Source organism: Camelus ferus, chromosome 6, assembly GCF_009834535.1.
Source record: "Camelus ferus isolate YT-003-E chromosome 6, BCGSAC_Cfer_1.0, whole genome shotgun sequence".
NCBI classification, from domain to species: Eukaryota; Metazoa; Chordata; class Mammalia; order Artiodactyla; family Camelidae; genus Camelus; species Camelus ferus.
The window spans coordinates 45,484,628-45,508,451 of NC_045701.1; the positions used below are offsets into that span (position 1 = coordinate 45,484,628).

The 23,824-nt window shown below is 36.6% G+C and overlaps 1 protein-coding gene across 7 annotated transcripts in view; it reads left to right on the forward strand.

Moving 5' to 3' along the window:
- LRFN5 (leucine rich repeat and fibronectin type III domain containing 5) overlaps nucleotides 1-23,824 on the forward strand; it is a 232,500-nt gene that overhangs the window by 19,456 nt on the left and 189,220 nt on the right. The window contains exons 2-3 of one of the 7 annotated variants that reach the window (XM_032481940.1): nucleotides 16,989-17,066; nucleotides 18,691-18,747. The exons of 5 other annotated variants lie outside the window; for them this stretch is intronic. The gene's annotated coding sequence lies outside the window, so the exon portion shown is untranslated. Of the gene's footprint in view, nucleotides 1-5,116; nucleotides 5,516-5,638; nucleotides 5,716-16,988; nucleotides 17,067-18,690; nucleotides 18,748-23,824 lie in introns of those variants that run through there. One more of the 7 variants, XM_032481943.1, reaches the window with a different exon arrangement.

The following is a 23,824-nucleotide window of genomic DNA, read 5'->3' on the forward strand; positions in this document are numbered from 1 at the left end:
TGGTTATCAGTTTTGTCCTTAGTTTTATGGTGTTTGAAACTTTTTACCATAAATGTGTAACAATATATAATTTTAAAAAACCTTAAATATAAGGTTTTAATAGCCATTATTCTTACAGGGCAAATAAAATTAAAAATGAATATCTCTAAATGATGAAATGCCACTCTGCGCAAAACATTATATTGTTGAATGTTTATATGTCAACAAAAACATCAATGATAATACAAATTTATTTTCAAGTAATGAGTTGCAGAAACTTAACCACCAGCTTATCCAGAATGTTGCTTGCACTGTGTAAAACAAGCTGTATGTCTGGTTCTTAGTGGCAATTTCACTAACTGTATGAAATGCCAAAAGCAATTGCTTCAGAGTTTCAGCTCTACCTTATATTACAGTTTTTTGGGGGGAAAGTAGCTATAAAACCTAAACATTTAATGTAATCTAAAATAGTAGGAAACTTTGACTTCCACAGTAAAGGGTATTTTACTCTGAGCTCTATTTAAGTTCATAGCTTCTTGTTTCTGGGGATAGAAATTTTGAGTGTTTTGTGCTTCTTTGCATCAGATACCAGCACAGTGTTTGCAGTTTAGATTAATGTTTGGGTCATTAAATTAAAAAAAAAAATCAACTCTTTTTTTTTAACTAGAATTTCAATGTAATTTGAAAACAAACAATTTTCTAATTTACTCCAATTTATTAAGCAAACAAAATAAGACAAAACAAAACAATAGGAGACAGGAGGCCCTGCTAGGTAACCAGTCTAGAAAATTGAAAATGGAAATAAAAATTACCACTAAATTCCACACCAACAGAGAGGAAAGTTTTATTTGGCTCTTGTACAGAAGAATGAAGCTAAACTTTTGAAAACCATTTTACCTCATATTTAACAAAAATGTAATTATAACACTGCATATTCCTAGAGTAAAAGAAACACTCAATTCTTATCAGTTCCTCTGCACATTTTCAAATAATGTTGATCAGTAGCATAAATGGCTAGTTTTTACTTCACATTTAACTCTCACAGCAGAACTCTAAGGAAGTGAAATTTTTAGAAATGTATTTTCTACTTTTTAATTGAGATATAGTTCACATATCATATAAGTCACCCTTCTAACATGTACGATTTAGTGTTTTTTAGTGTAATCACAAGTTTGTGCAATGATCACCGCTATCTAATTCTGGAACTATTTTATCTCCTCCCAAGGAAAACCCATACCCATTAGCAATCATTCTCCATTCCCCACTTCCAAGAGGTTAATTTTTGGAGGGGGAAAAGAAAAGCAGAAGAAAACTATATGACAAACAAATGAAGGCTTTTTAAAAAAAAATATTTTCCCAAGGGTCTTTCTTAATCTTTTAGACATGTAAAGTGATTTATTTTGAAGCGTCTTGCAGATATGTTTCACTTATCCCGGGTTTCATTCTGTCAGGTTCTCATTTTGATCCCAGCAGTTATTCAACATCATTTTCATTGACTTCATGATATCCTAATTTTTATAAATGAAATATAATAAATATATTTGTATTGCAGTGTATTTATAATGCAAAGGCGATAATAAAGAAGTCAACATGGTCAAAGACATAACTGTCTCTGTGCTGATCTCTCTGACCATCTGTACTAGTGCTAAGTGGAGAGAGAATGGAATGGAGTTAACTACATAAGTGAATAGTTGATTAGTGAGTATTGCCTTGTAGTAACACTTTTTTCTGCTTTAAACAACCTTGTAATTTCAGAGACTTGAGTAAAGAATACTAGATTGAGTCCCTTTGCATATCACTTGAAATCACATACATTTTTTCCCCTTTTGAGAGAGAAATATACCTAAAAGTTCTGTTTATGCTGTTGATGATTGTGAGTATTGTATAATAGGGATGAATTTTACTCATTACAGATAAGAAATTTAATATCTTCTCAGTATTTAGCACTCTAGGTTTCAGTGATACTTAACTAATTACTTATTTCAAAGTTGCTGAGTTAATATATGTTACAATAAAAGATCTATGAACTATGCAGGACTGTCCTGTCAAGGGTGAAGCCTGTCTGGTCTCTCAACTCTGAATTCCTGAATCTTGACTATAATTTTAATTTCCTTTTTTAGCCCTCACTTCTTCTTAACAATATCTCACTTTTTTCTCACCAAGGCATCAGTGAAATCATTTACTAGAGTGGATAAAACAAGACAGTTCTCTTTCTCTGTTGTCAGTTGCTACATCTTCAACGCATTGATTCCTTCATTCACACATTTGTATTGACAACATTCTACCTGTACTAAAACTAGTGGTAAGATCTATAGAGTCAGCAGCAACCAAGGGAAATAAGAGCATTGCCCTTATTGAATGTGCAGAGCAGCAAGGAGAAACATTCTCAGGAATTCATGGATTCAGTTTGTTGAGTGCCAGTTACATGCCTGATGCTGGTATCAGCATTAAGGAAGTAAGAGTTACTTTACATGCTGTGACACAGGAAGCCCAGTGTGCTCAGGGGACATGTAAAGCGGGATCCTGTCTAGATCAGGGTCTTAGCCCACGCTCTGTGTGTATGAAGGGTGGCACGAGTTGGACTGTCTTGTATGTCTGGGCTACTTTCCTGACTCTTTTATATTCTCATTTAGCCTGTGAACTATTAAAATTCAACTATTCACCACGAGCTGTCTTTTTAAAAAAATATTTTTAGTTAATTTTTAATTTATTTTTTCCTTTTTCAGTTTTATTAGGTAGAATTATTATAGTTTGACTGCACATATACATTATATTGCGTGTAAGTACATATATACAATATACTGCACATTTTTTTAGTTTACATATGTGTACAGATCATTGTTTCTAAGAACAGATTAGAGCTTTAGTTTTTTAAATTTACATAGTTACCAAAGGAATATAGGCAACCACAAAATAAGAATCAATAGAATGTAGTAATCCAATCATAAATCACCAGCTGTCTTCTAAAGGTATTTACAGATGTGTGTATATATGTATTATATATGATGCCATGGGTCTCCATATTTGCAAAAAAATACTTTCTTCATTTACTGATGAGGTCTGAGGATTTTCCTGTCTGTCTTTCTGTTTTGGATAATATAAACCGCTCTGGCTCAAGTCCTGGCAAGAAAGTTTATTTGAAGAGTATTTCTTGTTAGTCAAAAACTTATTGCTCTATGGTAGTTTCTTGTATTACACCCTCAGACAATTTATCCAACAACAGGAGCCTGGAGTTTTACTGTTCAATCAACTTTGTGCTCACTTCCTTGTGAGCTACGCTTCCATGCTGCTTTACAACCCTGAAAGGCTTCCAGACTACTTATTTGTAAAATAATTCCATTGTTTTACTTCAGCTCACTCCACGTCTACATATGCAAAGGTTCCTGCACATCATTTAGGTTAAACAAACACCATTTTATTTCTCTGAATGGACTTTCCTACTTCTAGTCGGTACAGCTGGCACAAAATCTTGCCCAGACATTACTAAACTATTTGTAGACTTCTCCAGACATACTAAGCTATTTCATGTCTTTAAGTCATTGATTTTGCTCTTCTGCCTAAAAGGTCATTTTCTCATCATCCTCAAATTATTTATTGAAAGGATTTCCAAAATCATTTTGGGGGGACATCTTCCCTGATGCCTCAGAGTAGAGGTTATCATCACACATTTTTATTCCCATCCTGCCCTCATCTCATCTACCCTGGAGAGGTAGCAGGTGGGTTTTCCTGTTTCTGTGCTTCATAAGGTATAGATTCAGTCCCAGGATCTTTGAGCAGAGTCTTTCTGAGAACTTTTCTTTTCTTCATAGTGGCCATTCTGTATCAGAGCACTTTTTCAAAATCACAGCACATGGTAGTTAAATCATTTCTTCACATCTGCTAGACAGACTTTGATGTGTTTGGTATATTAAACATATTTTTACATTTTAAAACCCAAATACCTAGAACAGTGTTTGAAATTACTGAAGTGACTTACTAAGTTATTGGAATGAGGTACTCATTTATGGGTAAAAGCAGTAGTGATGACACAAGATAAGGCAAGTTTTCTCAGAGATTTTTCCTGAGCTTGTTAATATTAAAGATTTGCTGTAGAGTAGTATTTGAAGACCCTTTCTCAATAAAGAAATACCAGAAAGAACTAGACATGACCTATATACACATCTTGAATAAAATCAAAGGAGAAAATTTTCTTTGAGTTAAATCAGTTTAAAGCTATGGCTTCACTTAGATATATAATTATCATTCTGAATTTGCTGCTAGATCATGTAAATGCTGTAAATATTTATCATTTCAAAATTATAATTTGAATGATCCTTTTTAGGGATTTCTGAAGGCTGATTTTGAGAAATAGATGGATTTAAGAATAAATCACTTTCTTGGATTATATTCTTTTCATTTGTTTAATGAGTCTATATTATATTCTCTGAACCCAGAAATTCTAATTCCATGGTGTATATTATAGAGTATAGGTATCATTTACTTGCTGCTAATTCAGATGCATGGTAATGGAACAGTGATAAGAGTCTCATTTCTTTGAAAGCAGTTTGCATCATATACTTTTGAGAGGACATAAATGGAAAAAAAGGTATTTTTCTTTGACAGTAGAATATCTTAGTCATATAAGACATACCCCTGCTTCCATCACTGAGCATAAATTTCTCTACTCAGGTCCTCTTTCATCATTTTAAGAAGTCTTTTATAGTAATGAGATACATATTATTTTCTTGGGGTTTTTCCTTTGATGTTTATATTAGTTCTTCACCATTTTGCTTCTATATTTTCTATAATAAAGATCTTTACTTTAAATTCATTGACATTAGCTGGAAGATTGACCAAATGAGTTAAATTGGAATGGTTTATATGAAGCTCTGGACCCTCTACTCATGGTCTTCCCTCTTTCAGTCTATACTATATTCCTGCAGGATAGATCTTCCTAAAGAGCTTCAGTCATATAATTTCCCTACTCAAATACCTCCAGAGGGTCCCCATCGCTTATTAAATTAAATTCAAACTTGCTCTCTGACGTTCATCTGATAAGATCTAGCCTCCAGTCTCTGTGATGAGGACTTCTCCATTCACATTGCAAACAGCAATAAAACTGAGTTATCTGGCGTATACAGACTTGTATTACAGGCACTCAAGGTGCTCCAGGCCTGGCAGGTTCTCGGATTTGGGCAGACCGAAGAACCCTCACGGAGCCGCAGGTATCTCTGACACGCCTTTATCACCAGTGAGCGCAGTACACGGGCTTCAGTAGCGGGGCGGAAAGTCCCGTCCGCCTTCTATACCGACGCAAAGGCGGCAGCCAGCCAGCTACGTGAACTACGCGGGCTGACCAGAGCGCTTGCGCAGCGCAAGTCATCATTACATAACAATACAGGGGTACTGCGCATGCGGGATAATATTGCTGCCTCACTGGGCACCGGACGTCCGGCGAGGGAGCCTGACTACTCCATTTTCCCTACATTCCACCCCTTCAGAGTCACTGGCCGCACAATCTAAGGTTATGTGTCTTCCGCGAAAGTCCCTTGGCGAGGTAGGTGGACCCTTGCATCCAGAACCTACGGGGGCAACAGAGGCTACTAAACCGTGGCACAAGGTAGGGCTATGTAAATAGCCCTGAGGCAGGACCTTAAACGCCCATTGTTGCCCTTCCCAGGTGAAAGCAAATTGGTCTTGACTCTCGGAGGCGATGTCAATTAAGAAAAAGGCATTGGCTAGATCGGTGACGAAATGGTAAGTGCCCAGCTCATGGCTTAATTCATCCATCAACTCGGCCACCGGGGGCACTGCGGTGTGCAGCAGGGGGACTGCCTTATTTAATGCTCAGTAGTCCACAGTCATTCTCCGAGTACCATTGGGCTTACTCACCGGCCGTACAGGAGAATTGAACCAGCTATGGGCTGACTGTACAATACCTGCCTTCTCCAGTTCTGCAGTGGTGCCCATAATTTCATCATGACCCCACCTCCAGCATTCTTTATTGCTTGGTATTGGTGACCCTTCAGGGAACAGACAAACTGTGCTGGAGGGTGTTTTGCGTGTCCCCACTCTACCACCTTCACCACGCACACTCTCCGGCAGAACTCACCAGCAGTTGTCTATAGCCATAGGCCCTGAAGCATGTCTATGCCCAGTATACATTCTGGTACTGGGGACACATAAACTTTATATTCCCTAGGGGCAGCCCTGCTGTCCCAAAGAGATACTTTTCCCTCCATAGCCATCTATATATGACACTGAGCCTTGAAACTTACCTGGGTTGCCATGTAATAGGGTGCATTCAGCCCCCATGTCTACTAAGTCCAATACCTACTGTACGTTGGTCAGGGACCAATAAGTAACAAGTTCCACATGCGGCCTCCGGTTCCCCCAGCCCCTGTAGACAGGTTCCTCAGCCTTCATCCCATTCAAAGGTGAGTAAGTCATCCCCTCCCCTGGGCACCTCCTGGGGTAGCATATGGTCCTCAAGGCACACTGCTCGAGTCCCCAGGGACTCCTTGGTACCTTTCATAGGGGTGTTCTTTTTCATGGGGGTGAATCTCTGGTCCTCCCTCAACTGTTTCCAGGCGATGATCAGTGCTATAAAGGAAGATATTGCAAGTGCTATACGTAGAGTGTGGAGTCAGAGAGGAGAGCTGATGTTTTTATGAAGGGTGACTAGGAACGTGTCCTTTCAGGAATTTTGAGAGGCCTAAATGGGGGGGGGGGGGGGAGTGAGTTATGAAGCTATCCAAGAGAAGAACAGAGGTGGAGGGAAGAGTGAGTTCAAGAACCTTCGGGCAGCAGCAAGCTTGGTGTGTTTACAAAATGATCAGGAGGAGCTTGTGGCCACGGAGGGGTGAGCCCGACAGTCTGAGAAGGTGAGCAAGAAGTAGGTCCTGAGGGTCGCCTGAGGACTTGGACGGTCAGATAGGAAGCCAGAGAGGGTTTTGAGCAGACATGACATGGCATAACTTACATTATAAAGCATCACTCTGTCTGCTGCCTCAGAACAGACTGAGGACACAGAGAGAAAGCAGAGGAGTGCAAAAGAGGATGTCCATGAAGATTTGATGGAGGACTGAACCATGGTTTTGGTGTACGAAGTGACTAGATTAGTAAGGGTTAGTTTTGTAAAATAAGGAAGTATGTTTAAAAGGGGAAAAAAAAATCACAAAGAAAAAAAATTTGGAAAATTTAGGAGAATCTGTCTTCATCTGCAAAGCTACCACTACTTTTTTTTTTTTTTTAACAGCGATATCTTGTGCCAGGAACTTTACTAAGCTCTTTACTTCCATTATCCATATTTAAACCTCATAACAACCCTAGGAAATGTCAGTATTATTATTGTTACATTTTTACATATATGAGGTACTTTCAAACAGAGAAGTTGAATCATAAGAAAATACAATATGTCTATTTCTTTGTATTCTTAAGGAAGAAGAAATATGACTAGGAATAAATACATCAGTGTTAATAGCGTTAGATGAATGGATAATTTTTTCTTAGTATTTATCTGCATCTCTTTTAATAGATATTTTCTTTTACTTATTTTAAAATTCCTATATTTTGATGAATAAGGATATTGCTTTCATAATCTTACAAACATAAAATATGAAAATCATGATTTTTAACTCAGTTACCAAACTTTCCTCTTTTTATAGTTGGCAAAGTATAGGATTTGTACTCTTGGTTTCAAATTCTGTCACCTTGGGCAATTAATGTATCCTCTCTGAACTTCAGGGTCTGATCTGTAAACTAAAGCTAACAATCTCAAGATTTCAGGCTTGTTTTCAGGACACAAGTGGATGATAGTTTTAGGTACAATGTCCAAAATACAATAGAGCACAATAAATGATCACTATTATTATGTCCATATCATGTAGGTTTTCAGATTAAATTACTTAATAGATAAGCAAGACAAATAAAGTCAGCTACGTCATTTTATATATACAATATATATTTTATATGTCCCACAATATATATAAAATAATGTAGCTGACATCTATACCTAATAAATTACTATGAAAGTTAATTCCAGCTAAGAACCTTGCTCAGTTTTTGCAATTTCTTTTGTACCTAATGCTATGACTTGATTATACACTTTTGTGCTACTTTGGGGATGATGTTTATTTTCTGAAAAAACTTTTTCATGTTTAACATACTTTGATTTCCTTTTATTTTAAGATGCTTTAGATACTTAAGTTTCAATAATTATAAATGATCAACTTAGGGTCACTTTTAGATACCGGTTTAGTGTGGGCCAGGTTGGTTTAGTGAAAAACTCTACTGACGCCAGTTGCAAACAGACTTGACGTCATTGTTGGTTCATTCTGCATTCACATTTTAGGGTGAGGTCCAATTCCATAGAAATCATTGTAATTATGACATTTGTATGGCAGCATCATGAGTGTAAGTTAAGATCTTCCTCTATTCACTTACATTTTTAAAAACAGCAGGCAAAAATGTTCCCTGCAGTTTTTGTGAAGATTGCCTTCTATAGCTAAGAAATATTTAAAAGATTCATAAATGAAACTATTTAGATGAAGAAGAAAATAATGACCCCTATAATAATGAAATAGGCCTCATCTTCCTAACGTGCATGTATATATTGTATACATAGCAAGCTTTTTCCTGTCTTTTACCTAACAATCCAGATGAACAGCAGTTACACTCCAATTAGTGTGACTGACTGCATTTTTTCCTAGGGATAGGAATGTGAATAAACAGAAAATAATGCAGTCTTCTGCAGTGTATTTCAAAGTTATGAATCCTACTTAGTATTGTATGACTCACATTATATTGGTTTGGCTTCCCATTGGCTTTCACTTTTCTTTAATGTCACTGGGTTTTTTTGTTTTTTTTTTATTCCAATGATTGCTATGAAATAAACTGAGAACCATCGTATAACGATTCTCAATAAAACTAAGCAAAACCGGGTCCAGTGTGGGAAGGGTATCCACTGTAATGAGCTCCACCACACTCACTCAGTTATAGACATGTATGAGTCACCACTGATTCTAACTTTTCTGAAATTAGATCTTTCAGCATCTCCTCCTAGATTAGTCATGCTCATTTTTTTTTCAAAAGTCCCCCCAAAATGTCACTAAGTCAGGATGTTCTTCCAGTGATGGACGCGTCCAGAGATATCCCTTTGGTTAATGCAGTTTCTCTCCATGGAGTCTCCTGCATTTCAAGAAGCCATAAAGGCGAATAGCTTCATAAAGAGACAGGGCATACAGTGCTGTTTGGTCAGGTCTGAGATCTGTACTTCAACAGTGAAAGTAAAATAGTAAAATCATATCATTGGGAGCTAAAGGATAATTTCATAGTCCTCTTTGAAATGCTGTTGGTATGGTTTTAATTCCTGAGGCACTGAAGTAGGAAACTTTCTTCTAGGGCCTGATTAGCTGTCATATATTTGGTAGACAGACTCTAAGAACTGTATGTTCCCGTATATAACTAAAGACCCACTGCTTAAATTGGATCAAAGTGATCTGATTCCTTTTAAGCTGTGGGATTTGTTATGTTTTCATTTTTATCATTTTCCATTTTGATTCTCTTTGACATATTGAGAAATGTTTGCAAGTGGGGTTTATTCTTTCACTTTTCTACATTTACCGGTTCAAGACTCCTCTCCATTACTGTTCAATGTGGTGTATAGTCTGACAGATGCATTACTGTACTCCCTTTAGGAAACTATTCACAAATAGTTACAAGTTGCTCCCAGATGACAAGTATAAAGAGGCAGAATATTAATTTTTTATGATTTTAGGACTCATGTTATTTTTGTTTTGCAGTGAAATTCCCATTTCACTCCCATTAATCTCCAATAAATTATATTTTAAAAGTCAAAAACCATATTGAATTCTGAACATTGACTCAGAAACATCCTTCAAAACCAAGAACAATTAGAGTGTGCCATGCTATTTCTTGAAAGTGTCTTAATTTTCATAAATTATTTTAAAGGACAAATATAAAAGTTGCATATTTGCAGGGCTCTGTATCGGCCAGTACATATAGCTTATCTGAAATTTTACAAGTCAAAGAACCCAGCTACTCGGGTGTCAAGATTTTGAGTCCAGTTTTAAAAGTTAATGCATGCAATAAAAAGTTAGGTTAAAATGTCTAATCCTTCAAGTGAATTTAATGATTTAACAAAAATTTGTCTTAATATCAGAATGTCCTATATAGGATGATGTGAGTGGTTAAAAGATAAGAAAGGCATGATCTTTGCTTAAAAGAAAATTGTTATATTCTTGGGAAATAGGACAACCTTACAAATGATTCTGATAAAAGCAGAATTTGCATGGTGCAGTATGTGAACACTGGTTTGCAAGGTTAAATGAGAGAAAGCTAAGATCTAGTTAGGGATGCAGAAGCAGACCATAAAGAAGGAGACACATGAGGTGGTCCTTGAAGATCCAGTGAGATATGAGTAGTTTGAAATAAGGAAGTAGACATTATAGAAAAAGGGGCTCATATGCATCAAACAACAAAAAGAGGCTGAGTAAATATTTAGGAAAGAATAGTCAAAATATTGCTTGAATTTAGGGTATAAATAGGATAACAATGGAAGAAAATGCCTGACAGTTTTTAGAGGTAAGGAATTCTTAAATTTTGATGGGTATTGGGGGCCACTGAAATTTAATGAGTTAAAGAATTAAACATGGTTGGAACTTGCTCTGTTGCTATAATCAGATACTGGCTCCTCTGTAGACCTGGGAAAGTACTGGAAGCAAAGAGACCAGTTGAAAGAGAGTTAAAGCATTCCTAGTGGGTGGCGGTAAAGGACTGGATCGTGGAGCAAGTATGAGAAACGGAAATAAGGATGTGGTTCTGTGACCTCAGTGAACTCTAGTTTACTTTCATTAGAGCTTAGGAATTATATTTTAATCCATGTTCTTCTTTGAGATCACAGGAGTTCATCATAAACTCTCTTTTCATCTTGGGCTCTTGGCCTGAGGAAGGGGTTTATTAATGGGTCTCCTACAGTCTTCCTGATTGTGGGCATTTGCTCTGGCCTGGCAGCCCATCAGCACAATTCCATTGCTTAGGTGGTAAAAAGAAGTTGCTCAGCCATGGTCCCGGGTGGGAGGTGCACCTTGTGAGGCTGCTTAATTCCGTGGTTGTAACTGGGGAGAGTTGCTCTGTCTTCATGTACTCATCATCTCCTGATAGTGGAATTACGTAGCTTTCAGCGTGGCATGTTCAGATATATTGTTTTGTTTCCTTTTAATCATATAACACTTTAAAGCCTCCAGAATTGGGGTGGGGGAAAGGGCAGGAGGTTTTTTTCCCCTCCTTTTCTAAATCTTCTTTCTTCCTTTTGAGGTATAAACTGAAAGGTTCTAATTAGATCCAGAATCTGTCCATACTCGTCTCTGATTCCTGAAGGGCTTCATTCTGAATTTGCATACGCTACCCCTCAGCCTGCTACCCCAACACAGCATTCAGAACTAGAACTATTCTGTTTACCCAGTTTGGGGTCTATCTCAGTGAAGGGCCAGGCCAGCCTGGTGGCTTCATGTTATTCTTTTGCTCTGAGCTTTTTACACTTCATTTAATTTTTTTTTTTTTTAGGGTCAGTTGAGGGAAAGGGGAAATTGCAGCCTGTTTCTAAGGGCAGGGATCAAAAGTGCAGAAGCTGTTAGATTTGAATTTTTTATTAAGGACCCAGGGATATGACCTCATTCTTTGCAACATCAAGAGATTCTTTAGGACCTTTGTCCTAATGGGATGGGATCAAATTATCAATTCAGTTCAGCTCTTGAACGTTTTCTATCTGTGCAGGGTCTCCACTGTTGGTACCCAGAAAGGATTCTTTCTCAAGCATTAATTTGCCTTAGGGAATCTTTCTGGGCTTGGCTTCAAAGCCAAATTCTATTCTCTGTTTACTCTCTTAGATTGAAGATGAAAACCTTCCCTTATTTTCAGACCCATTTTTACCTATGACATCTACCCTGACCCCTCTTTGCCATGGCGCTTTGTAACCGCACTGTCTCCACCCACAAGGCAGCTCTGACACTCTGAATAGATGCTGCTGTGATATGAAAACCATGTGTCTGCATGGGTAACAAGACCCTGATGTCTTTACTTAGCGCAGAGAAATTAGGTAATCCTAAGAACTTTGGACCTTTGGAATTTCTGCCCTTATTAGTGAGAACTTCTTAAATGCTAATCTATGTTCATGTTACATTAGATAAAAGTTGTTCCTCCTAAGTGAAATGGTAGGGAGTTAGGAACCAAGGTTGACCTGCCCAAGAGCCATCGAATTCTCATTAGAAGGTGGGGGGGTATCTACATTTTGTTCGGAGTCAACACTACCCTGTCAGGGGGCTGCTATTCCCAGAAACTATTGTAAGGCAGCCCTCCACCCCTTTGCTTAACTATATTTTTGATGGGTTGAATGATGAAAGCCATTTAGTGAAGAAAAAATAGACTTTGAACTACATTTAATTCAATATTCTAATTGCTTTCTCTTGCTAAATGAAAAAAAAAAAAGACATTTAAAAATATCTAACTTACCAACTTCTAGTTTGCAGTTCTTCTAGTGTTATGTATGAATTCTTCTCCCTAAAATTTAATATTCTGCAAGAGACATTCTGGTTCTTAAAAGAAATAATTCTGACAAATCTCAATTTTTAAAAGTCAGTTTTAAAATTAATATAACCTAAATAATATGACATGTTTTATATAGCTGAATTATGTAATGTATGAGCAAATTTAAATTTGCTAAAGCTTAGAAGTACTGATAATTAAACATGTTAACATATATTAAATATTTTTATTAGAGCCTTTAAAATATGCTTCTAGAAATACATTATCAGGAATAAAATACATGGGGTATTTCAGACGCAGACAGAAATATTTGATATTAATATATCTCTTTGGCATCTCTTGGAAAGCATTTTTCTTGTGTTATTTTATTTAGTCCTTACAGAAATGCTGTGAGGTAAAAAAGGTTGGTATCGGTATCTTTACAGTAAAGATAAAAAATTTGTTCAATAAAACATACTTGAAAAGTGACAGAAATGGAACTAGAGTCTTCTGATTCCTAGTTTTATTCTGCCTCTACTGAAATGCTAAAATAATATATTTTTTCCCCTAAAGACAGAGCTCATGAACCATTTGTTTAACAGCAGTAATCCATTATGTTCTGCTTATGACTCGGTATTTTGCTAGGCAATGAGAATGCCAGGTACATAAGACAGTCTTGGCCCTCAAAGGATGGACAGTTTGGTAAATAGGTTTTATAGACCATGTAATAACCTAATCTGGAAATCACAGACGCAGAGAATAATTCGTCTCTTGTTCCTATTGAGAACAATATGATGCAGACTTTTCTCTTCTAAACTGTTGCTATTTGTTTTTTTCTGCAGGGTTGAGTGGTTGGCCTTGGTTAGAAAGGGCATTCTTCCCCAAACCAGGCAACTGTATTCTGTCTTTGCCTCTGAAACTAACTTGTTGTACTTGGAAAATATCACTTAACTTTCTCATGAGGTTCTTAGTTTCTTATTTATTTATTTATTTATTTATTTATTTATTTATTTATTTATTTATTTAATTTATTAAATTTTTTAAGGGGTGAGATAATTAGATTTATTTATTTATTTTTAATGGAGGTACTGGGGATTGAACCCAGGACCTTGGGCATGCTAAGCATACACTCTACTGCTGAGCTACACCCTCCCCCTTTAATCGTAATAAAACTTGGTCCACCCATCTCGCAGGAATTGGAGTGAGGGGAAAGAAATTATTATAGTTAAAATCAAAATCAAAAAATGTAGGCGGACGGCAAGAACATACAGTGGAATAAAGACAGTGTCTTCAGTAAATGGTGTTGGGAATACTGAACAACATCATGTAAATCAGTGAAGTTAGAATACTCCCTCTCACCATACACAAAAATAAACTCAAAATGGCTTAAAGACTTAAACATAAGACAAGACACAGTAAATCACCTAGAAGAAAACATAGGCAAAACATTATCTCACATACATCTCAACGGTGTTCTCTTAGAGCAGTCTACCCAAGCAACAGAAATAAAAAGCAAAAATAAACAAATGGGACCTAATTAAACTTACAAGCTTTTGCACAGCAAAAGAAACCATAAGCAAAACAAAACAACAACCTACAGAATGGGAGAAAATATTTGCAGAAGATAAGATTGACAAGGGCTTGATTTCCAGAATATATAAACAGCTTATATGACTCAATAAGAAAAAAAACAAACAGCCCAATCCAAAAATGGGCAGAAGACCTAAACAAGCAATTCTCCAACGAAGACATATGCATAGTGACCAATAGTCACATGAAAAAATGGTCAATATCACTAATTACCAGAGAAATGCAAATCAAACTACAATAAGGACCTCACACCAGTCAGAATGGCCATCATTCAAAAGTTCACAAACAATAAATGCTGGAGAGGGTGTGGAGGAAAGGGAACCCTCCTACACTGCTGGTGGGAGTGCAGTTTGGTGCAGCCACTGTGGAAAACAGTATGGAGCTTCCTCAAAAGACTAAAAATAGACTTACCATTTGATCCAGCAATCCCACTTCTGGGCATATATCCAGAGGGAACCCTAATTCAAAAAGACACTTGCACCCCATTGTTCACAGCAGCACTGTTTACAATAGCCAAGACATGGAAACAACCTAAATGTCCATCAACAGATGACTGGATAAAGAATTTGTGGTATATTTATAAAATCAAATACTGTTCAGCCATGAAAAATGATAGAACAATGCCATTTGCAGCAACATGGATGGCCCTAGAGATTGTCATTCTAAGTGAAGTAAGCCAGAAAGAGAGAGAAAAATACCATATATCACTCATATGTAGAATCTAAAAAAAAAAAAAAAAAATGAACTTATATATAAAACAGAAACAGACTCACAGACATAAAATACAGGCTTGTAGTTACTAGTAGGGGAAGGGGAGGGAGGGATAAATTGGGAGTTCGAGATTTGCTGATACTGACTGGTACATATAAAATAGATAAGGAAGTTTATACTATATAGCACAGGGAAATATATTCAATATCTTCTAGTAGCTTACAGTGAAAAAGAATATGACAATGAATGTATGTATATTCATGTATGACTGAAGCATTGTGCTGTACACCAGAAATTGACACAGCATTGTAAACTGACTATACCTCAATAAAAAAAGAAAAAAAATGTAGGAGGACGGGGCAAATACAGGTGATGGTGTCTAATTCTGACTATTGAGAAATTACTGGTAGATAACTAGCATTATAAAAACTGCCACACTGACAGTATTCAACACATTCTTTAATTGGGTGCCATATCCACTGGGATCACAGGTGAAAAGTCAACCCAGGTAATGGAAATGTCAGAGGTGAAAACATACATAATCATCCCTCTGAAGACCATGACATTCCAAGTCAGCTTTGTCAATATCGTCACATAGGCCTAGGTGGATTGGAGTGCCATTTTTCCCTTTGCCTTAGGCTGTTAATACAAAGACATACTTTTTTTTTTTTTTAATGCCAAACCACGTGGGGATAAGCTATTGTTAGACGCCTATAATAATTCCAAAATTTTAGGGCTTCAAAGCACTATATTTTTATGCAGTTCTACACTAAAGGAAAACCTCTGCTTTTGGGTGAGCAAAGTGAAGATGCAGTTCCACCCTCTAATTTTTTCCATCATGACCTTTATTATATCACATTTTACTTGTGTGTATGTCTTTGAAGCAGCAACACACAGGAAAGATTAGGACACTGTAGAGACAGAAGCATGCAGAGCACTCATGAAAAATTAAATGCCCTCAGCATACACAAAAGTAGGCCATTTCATTTTTTATTAAATTTGTATATCATAGTCATTTATAATTAGACAAGTCTGAACTTTCTTTCTTGCAAAGCACCTATCATCTATAACAGACAGCATATCAAGTTGAAAGGTTATTCAAGAAGATTCTTCCTCAAATTTCATTGCCCCCTGTCTCATATTTCACGACTTTACACTCAGTCTTGCATACTTCTAGGATTCTCCATCTAAATGACCTGTTTTTATCTTCAGTTGCTTGTATCAGTAGGAGATGAAAAATCTCAAGTCTAGATAGAATACATAGGGCATTACCTTAGGAACCATATCTGAATCCCCTGGTGTTAGAATCGCAAGGGTGAGTATTGAAGAAATGACACAGAGAACTTAATGTTTTTCAAAGGTAGAGGCTGAATAGACAAAGAATAAAAAAAAAAAATTCACTGTCTCTCAAGTGCAAATTACATGAACTGTTGCCAGATACGCCCCTCCTAATGTAAAACCACAGCACAGTAACTTGAGACGTATTTGATCATTCCTGAAGTCAGGATGATCTCTTTGGAGGACATTTGAAAACATTATTCTGAAGGTCTGAAAAGGACATTGGATGGGTCATATGAAATATTAACTATATATTCAAGTATTGTATTAAAGCATTCTAGAGAAAGGGGAATGCATTTGATTGTGGATTTTAAAAATGTATGAAAGAAATAAACTCATATTTCACTTGCATTATCATTAAGAAAATATGACCTGTAGCATTTTTTATTGTTTATTGATTGATTGGAAATAGTAATATTTTGGTTAATTTAAATTGCAAGTTTTAGCTATTTTATGATAATATCATTTAAATGTTCCCCAAATCATACTATATTAATAAGGTTTCTATTTTCTCATTTCATGTAAAATCAGTGCTTTTAACATGGCTTGGCTTTTGAAGCATTTTTATATGGATATTTTTAGTTTGCTTGGGAGGATAACCTGAAATTCAACACCAAATTGCTCCTTAAATTCCACAGATATGCTGCCAAAGTGATAACTATCAGATTTGTAATGACCCAAATCAGATATTCACATGGTTCTTTGTGGTTTGATAATGGCTTTAAGATTCAGATTTAAAAGATTTTGAAAGGTGAAGGATAATTGTACTGCGCTGAAACATCAGAAGTTGAAGATCGGAAACATTACTGTTGTCACATAAATCAACCAATTTCTCTTTGTTTTTGTAGTGCAACAAATTTTTCCCTTGTCGAAAATGAGTATCAGCATAAAAGCCTCTTGAGCAAGAAAAATGAATATTGATCTCTGTAAGTGCATTGCAGTAATACCTTAGGGTTATTGAAATTGACCCTAAACCATGTTTTATTTCCAACAATAGATTCCTTTCGTGTGTTGGTATTTATTAATTTATAGCTTAATAGAAATGCAAAATAATTTTCGTTGGGAAAAATACAGGTCAAACCTTGTCTTACCGTTTGAATATGTTTGTGGCATTAAGAAAACATCACAAGTGTCATATTCAATATAAGAGTTCATAGATTACCCATCGTAACTCTTGTTAACACATTTGTCCTATAACAATGGGTTGAGATAGATATGCACACTGAATCATCCTTGTTACCACAAAATACACCTGGCTAGCAAGCATGTGGGAAAAATAGATTCTAGAGTGAAGGGCTCTTTGTGTTATAACCTGCATTCTAGTTCTTCTCAGACTTACTGTGTCATCCCTTTGCACCTCACATTTTCCATTTGGTAAATGGTGATAACATTAGTCTTCATCTAGCTCAGTGGCTGTTACAGAAATAGGTGAGACAGCATATGTGAATAGTTCATGGAGCTTTGAAAGTCTCTAAGCAGACTGAGGTAATGTGTAGGTCAAAGCTACTGGCTAAGGCCGGGGCTTCCTCATTGATTTAGTTTCTCCCATTCTAAGCTCAAAGCAGGCTGTCTGCCAAGAGACATGGAATGTCGTGAACAATTGACATAGATTCCAGGACATTAGCCTTGTATTCCTGATGATTTGAATTTGAATCCAATAGTGATTGCCAGTGTGGACTGATAGACAGTTTGCTCAAACCCCCATTCGCTACTCAGAAACTGTCTTTGTATTTCGTTTTCTTAGCATCTTGAACTCTGGAGTAAGTAAAATGCTGAGGAACATGTCTTATTAGTACATATACAGTATGTACAAAGTTGTGCATGTACAATATACACTAAAATGTATACTGTATGTCTCAGGTGTTTTGAATGTTAGGTAAAGATTAGAGAAACATAATTAGCTGGATTAAACCACTAGTCATTTAAATGCAAATGGCTTGTTATACCTATGTGCTGTTACTTCGTAGTTCATTGTCACAATTTATACCATATGTTTTAGCAAAAGTAATGAAAGTGGATTAAAAGTGGATTAAGGGCTTTACATAAATAATAATGTGAGACAGTCACACTAAACACAATTTTAAAAATATATCTTAACTGATTTATAACTCAGGAGCAAAATATGGGGCTTAAGGAAATTATATGTATTTTTGACTTCCCAGATGTTTTGTTGGTAGGATAATTTATGATAACACAGGTTTGGATTTTATAATTTCTTCATAAAATAAGAGAAAAAGATATCACTGTGGGTTAAAAAATATTCTTAATTTCATTATATTTTTAAGAATATTTTGAATAAATAAAGATGACCAAACAGGAACTAAACAATTGACATCAGTGGAATGTTGAATAAATACTAATGCAGCTAAATCTGTTTATTTGCTATATGGCGTATCCTGTGAGAACGTTGAGAGGGGAATATTTCAGAATATATTTCCTTTCAGGAGTATTTTTAAAACTAAAACCCTCCCCAAACCCACTCACAAATTATGTATATTAGCTTCTAAATGTTCTAATATATTTGAAAATCAACTATCTTTGCATCATTAGGTTGATTCAAGATCCTGGTTCTATCTTCAGAAGCTCCCCAGTATGCACTAAAAAAAGGTAAATTCAGTAGTGTCATTTCGTGGTCCTCTATAAACTGTCTTCCCTGGGCACAGTCTCTCCCTTTTGGGACACAGACACAGACACGTGCGCGCGCACACACTCACAATTGCTGCTTAAGCTTGTTTCTTACTATTCCCACATGTTCTTTGCCCTCTACTTTAGGTGCTCTGGTGTTCTCATCCCTCCACACACAGGAAGCCATCCTTCCCTCTGTGCCTGTGCGCAGGTTTTTCCTGGACACAGCGCTTGCCCTCCTAATCTCTACCTGTCACAGTCTCAAGTGCATTCTTCACTGAACACACTATAATCTCTGCCTCCTCAGAACCACTGGAGCTAATGCACAGTGCAGCAAATTGCCTTAAAAATAGGTGATGACATAAAAATAAATTACTAATGTAGAAAATTGAAGTGAGAATTAATTAGGATACTTTCTCTGCTTGAAGTCACTGTTGAAAATGAAAGCGTTGTCTTCTTTTTGATACTCTTCAGTAGGCTGACTTATCATTGCAAACCTCCAGGGACTTTAGAATTAACAGATATTCTGGGATTCTAAGGGTCCTATACAATGATTGTGACCAGTTTGATACCTCAGATACTTCACATATGGGTTTCAGAATTATAATGCACTTAAAAATCATCTGTGTCTGCAACACGCATGCTGGCAGATTCCAGGTCGGATCGGTAGGTCTTTGACTCTCTTTTAAATAACATATCTTTATCTTAGAGCACGTAGAAAGGATGAAGCCCATTTATGTTGCTTTCACTGTTTAAATCTATCATGCAACCAGGAAAATAGTTTCTTTGAATTTGCTCATTAATGCTTCTGTAGCATAATAATCTATAAAATGTAGATTGTGTCATGTCATATGTAATTATGTATAATGCATAATCTATAAAATAACACATATCCTACTATACACAGGATGCCATCCATTTCATTACATACCATAAACCATATACTGCATACTATGGCAGGATGGGGTAGGTGTTTGTGTGTGTGTGTATTGGCAGAGGTTACACGTGAGGAGACGTTTGGAACCATGTGGTACAAGGAGGAACAAGGGCTGTCCTAAAGCAAAATGTGTAAGGATGTTTCCATCAGCATGTGTTTTATGTCCTTCCCCTGCTTCCTACAACTTTCAGGCACTCTATTATTTGATAGTTTAATTTCCAGACATCGAGGACCAGAACAGATGGATGCTGGAATCCTGGGAGAATCTTGGCTGAAGGCGCAGGTTTATCTTCCGCAAAGTACACTAGGTAAAAGAATCTTAAAAATGCAATGGGAAGAAATTTCAACATCATCTTTGCCATTCCAAATTAAAACATTATTTCTTTTTTTATGGTATTCTAGAGCAGCTGTCTAGTTCCTTTAGAACAACCGGAGTAAGGTACCTACAGTGTAATGGTTAAGTGCTTTTGCTATGCATCTGTCCAACTGGGTCTGTCTGTTCTACCTTTGCAAGCTCAGAGAGCGGAGCCTTTTTATGCTTCAGTTTCTTCAACTGTGAAATGGAGTTAGCAATAATACTCACCTCACAGTGTGGTTGAGGGGATTAAAAGAGATGATGCACGTAAAGCGTGGCAGAGTGCCTGGAAGAAAACTCTCAACGACACTTAGCAGTTGTTTTTATATGATTACATTGTTGGAGAGCTTGTTAAAAGCCTTTTTCCATATTTTAAGTCCCAAACAACAGTCTCGCTACTTCCACGCATTGGAAGAGTCTACGCCTTGTTGGAGGTATTCAAAAGGACTCTCTTTCAAGTGAGAACCATTTAGGCATTTAGGTCCAGGAAACATATTTCTCTAAATCTTTTCTATTTGAGGCTAAAATCCCAAGTTATTTTATCTCTTCGTATGTCATGATTTATCATTTGGGCCATCCTCTTCTGGGTATTGAGCACATGTTAATATTTCTCTGGAAGTTGAACGCGGTAGTCCTGGCAGATTGGAGAGGGAGAGTCTAGCAGAATTATCACCACGCCGTTGGCTGTGCCCTCTGCTCTGGTGCTGACGGCGCTGTTGCATATCAAAGTAGTTGTGTATTTCGTTTTGAACAGGCAGAGTCTCCTTGTTACGTTGAGGCAATTCCACACTTCGTTTTGAGAGGCATCATTTAACATCAAGTGTACAGACAACTCAAAATCTGAAGTGATTTTATCCCCTGTCCCTCTGATTGGATGGTGTTTTCTTGTTGCCTTCATCCTGTATATTTGTCTTAGTTTTAATTGACATTTTTAAGTCTTAGTGAGGAAGTTTCCCTCTATTTCTGTAAAAATAATTTTAGCCCCTGGGGCCCTTTTGTTTGTTGCTAAACTAGAGCAAGCATTGCCTCGGTTTCCTGGTGAAGATATTCAAAGTAAAAGGAGAAACGTTGCTCCCCAGACAAGGCAGACCTCTCAGGGACACAAATTCTCTTTTTACATCCCATTTCCCAGGACCACTTCGCCCTGTAACTAACACTCCCCCCCATTACGTTCCTTCACCACGTGAAGATAACATGAGACATCTCTCTAATAATTATGCCCTGATGGGCTTGTAGCATCATCTCACTTTGGGGCTAACTTTTTAAATTTTACATTAGCATATCCTCAGTTTCCTTAGCAAATTTAGTTCAATTAAGTGACTTTTTATTGAGCATTTATGCTGTGCAGGACAGTGCGCACTGCTGTTAGGAGGATGGATTGCTTTCCTCACAGAGCACCTCTGGTGCCAGCTGGGCCTCAAGATGCTTTCTGGAGCCGTCTTCTGATGGGCAGGCACAGCAAGAGGAGGCTTCCTAATAGCTGCTGTGCCCAGACTGACTTGGATTCGGCTTTAGGCAAAGCCCGCATTACCTCCACCTTCAGCAGATATCATTTGACGTAAGAGCTGAGATTATTCAGAGAACACTAGGAATCCTTTGGTTTCCCAGGAGCCCGTGAGGAAGTAGAAAAAATAACTAGAAAGGTGCATTTGGTTAAAGATTTTTGAAGTGTAAATGTCCGTGTAGGTACCTGAACATTAGCTCAAAGATTATTTCAGAAACTGACTCCCACCTTCTTTGAGTCTCCTCAAGTTTCCCTGGTGATTATACTGTTGATTTTATAACCAGCAGCCTCTATGATCCTGTTATTATGATTTAGGTCTTAGGATACCCTGAAGAGATTTTGATCTGCATATTGTAAAATGCTTTCAGTGGTTACCAGTCACCATATCCCAGAAACAAAAGATGATACATGCTGGTGCCTGGCCAAGGGACTCAGACTATAGGTCATTTAATGGGCCCTGGACCCAGCTTACCTGGGAAAGCAAATCAGTCATCAAATGCCAGGCAAAGGGATTTGAACATTATTCTATAAATGTTGTATGTTGTAGAGGAATTTAGGCAGGAAGTAACATGACCAGCAATTCCATGTGTCTAGCAACATGGAGGAGGTGAGCTTTGGGTGCATCAGGAGACTTTTGCAGTAGACATGAGCAGACGGTGAGGAGGCCAGTCCACAAGCACTGGCAAGTGAGAGGGCTGGAGGACAGGAGGGAGGAGTTAGTTGGAGATGATGCTGTGGGGTTTTGTCTGATTAATTAATGGAGGAATTATGACTTTAATGAGGATGAGAAAGGCTGAAGAATCTGGCTTGTCAGGAAGAGGGTGAATCCAGGTTTGGACATGTTGATTTTGAATTGCAAGAATGATAAGAGCAGAGGTTCAAAATTTAAAACAGAAGTGAGTAGAGAGGCCAAAGTTGGACCAAGACATTTGGGATCATTTAGAGGAATTTTTGAAGTGATTGGATGGATGAGATTATCAGTTGGGAACAAACTGAGAGGGATAGATTGAGGTAACAGGGATATTGTCACACTTTAAACAACAGGAGGAGAGATACCTGGACTCAGGCTATCTCAAGAAGAGTGAAGATTACATAGGCAAATAGAGAGGTGAATTCAATAATAGCTAGTAAGAATAATAACTAAGAAGAGTTATTCAGTTTAGTGGTTTGAGATAATATCTTTGTAAACCAATGTTAACATATCTACATCTGCATCTTTATCTTTCCATATAGCTTCATCTTTGTTTTTTTTTACTTTTTTAATTGAAGTATAGTCAGTTTACAATGTTGTGTTATTTTTTTTAATATGAGTACAGTTTTGAAGGTAATACACAAGTACATGAGCATCATGCATAATGAGGAATCACCAAATCCATTATTATTACAATTAAACAATGCAGTAATTGTTATCTTCAGTACTGTTTAACAAAGTTCTGGAATGGAAATTACCATTATTGTTTGACATTATTCTTGAAGTATTCAGGAAAAAAATAGATACTGGAAATGAAGAGTTATATTTATTATTATTTGCAGATTATTTTCTCAATCTAGAAAGCCTCCCAAATCAATAAATACATTAGAAATACTAGGAGTTGATTAATATGTCAGGTCATAATATAAATGAATAAGATTCAGTGGCTTACTTTTAAAACTCAGCACTAATCAGTTGAAAATAAAATGCTTGTGTTGTCAAAACAGTGACAGAAACATAATATACCCCAAAATAACTTAAGACATGTACAAGAACTTAATAAATAAAACTATAAGACTTCATGAAGGAAATTTAACAAGACATAAATAAATCCCATTAACAGGTTCCTTGAATGAGATGTATCAATATTGCAAAGATGCCATTTCTCTCAAAATGTTTTAATTCATTTGCTAGAATCCACCTTATACCTGCTCCCAACACAATGGCATCCTTTTTTTGGGGGGAAATGTGACCATATAGTTCCCAATTTTATTTGAGAATACACCTTTACATTAAAGGAATACATCAGGAAAATTATGATAAAGAAGAGTAATAACATAAAACTTGTGCTGTAGACTTCTAGTATGTAATTAAAATATTGGTGACAAAATTGACGAGGAATTTAATGAGACAAAAAAGTTATTTAAGAAATAAACCCAAGTAACTAATGACAATTTACTTTTTAGGCTAGCATTTTTACAATAATGAGAAAAAATAGATTATTTAGTAAACAATGTTGAGATAATTTTAAATTTGGAAAAATACTTAAGATATTTACTTATTACCATAGAT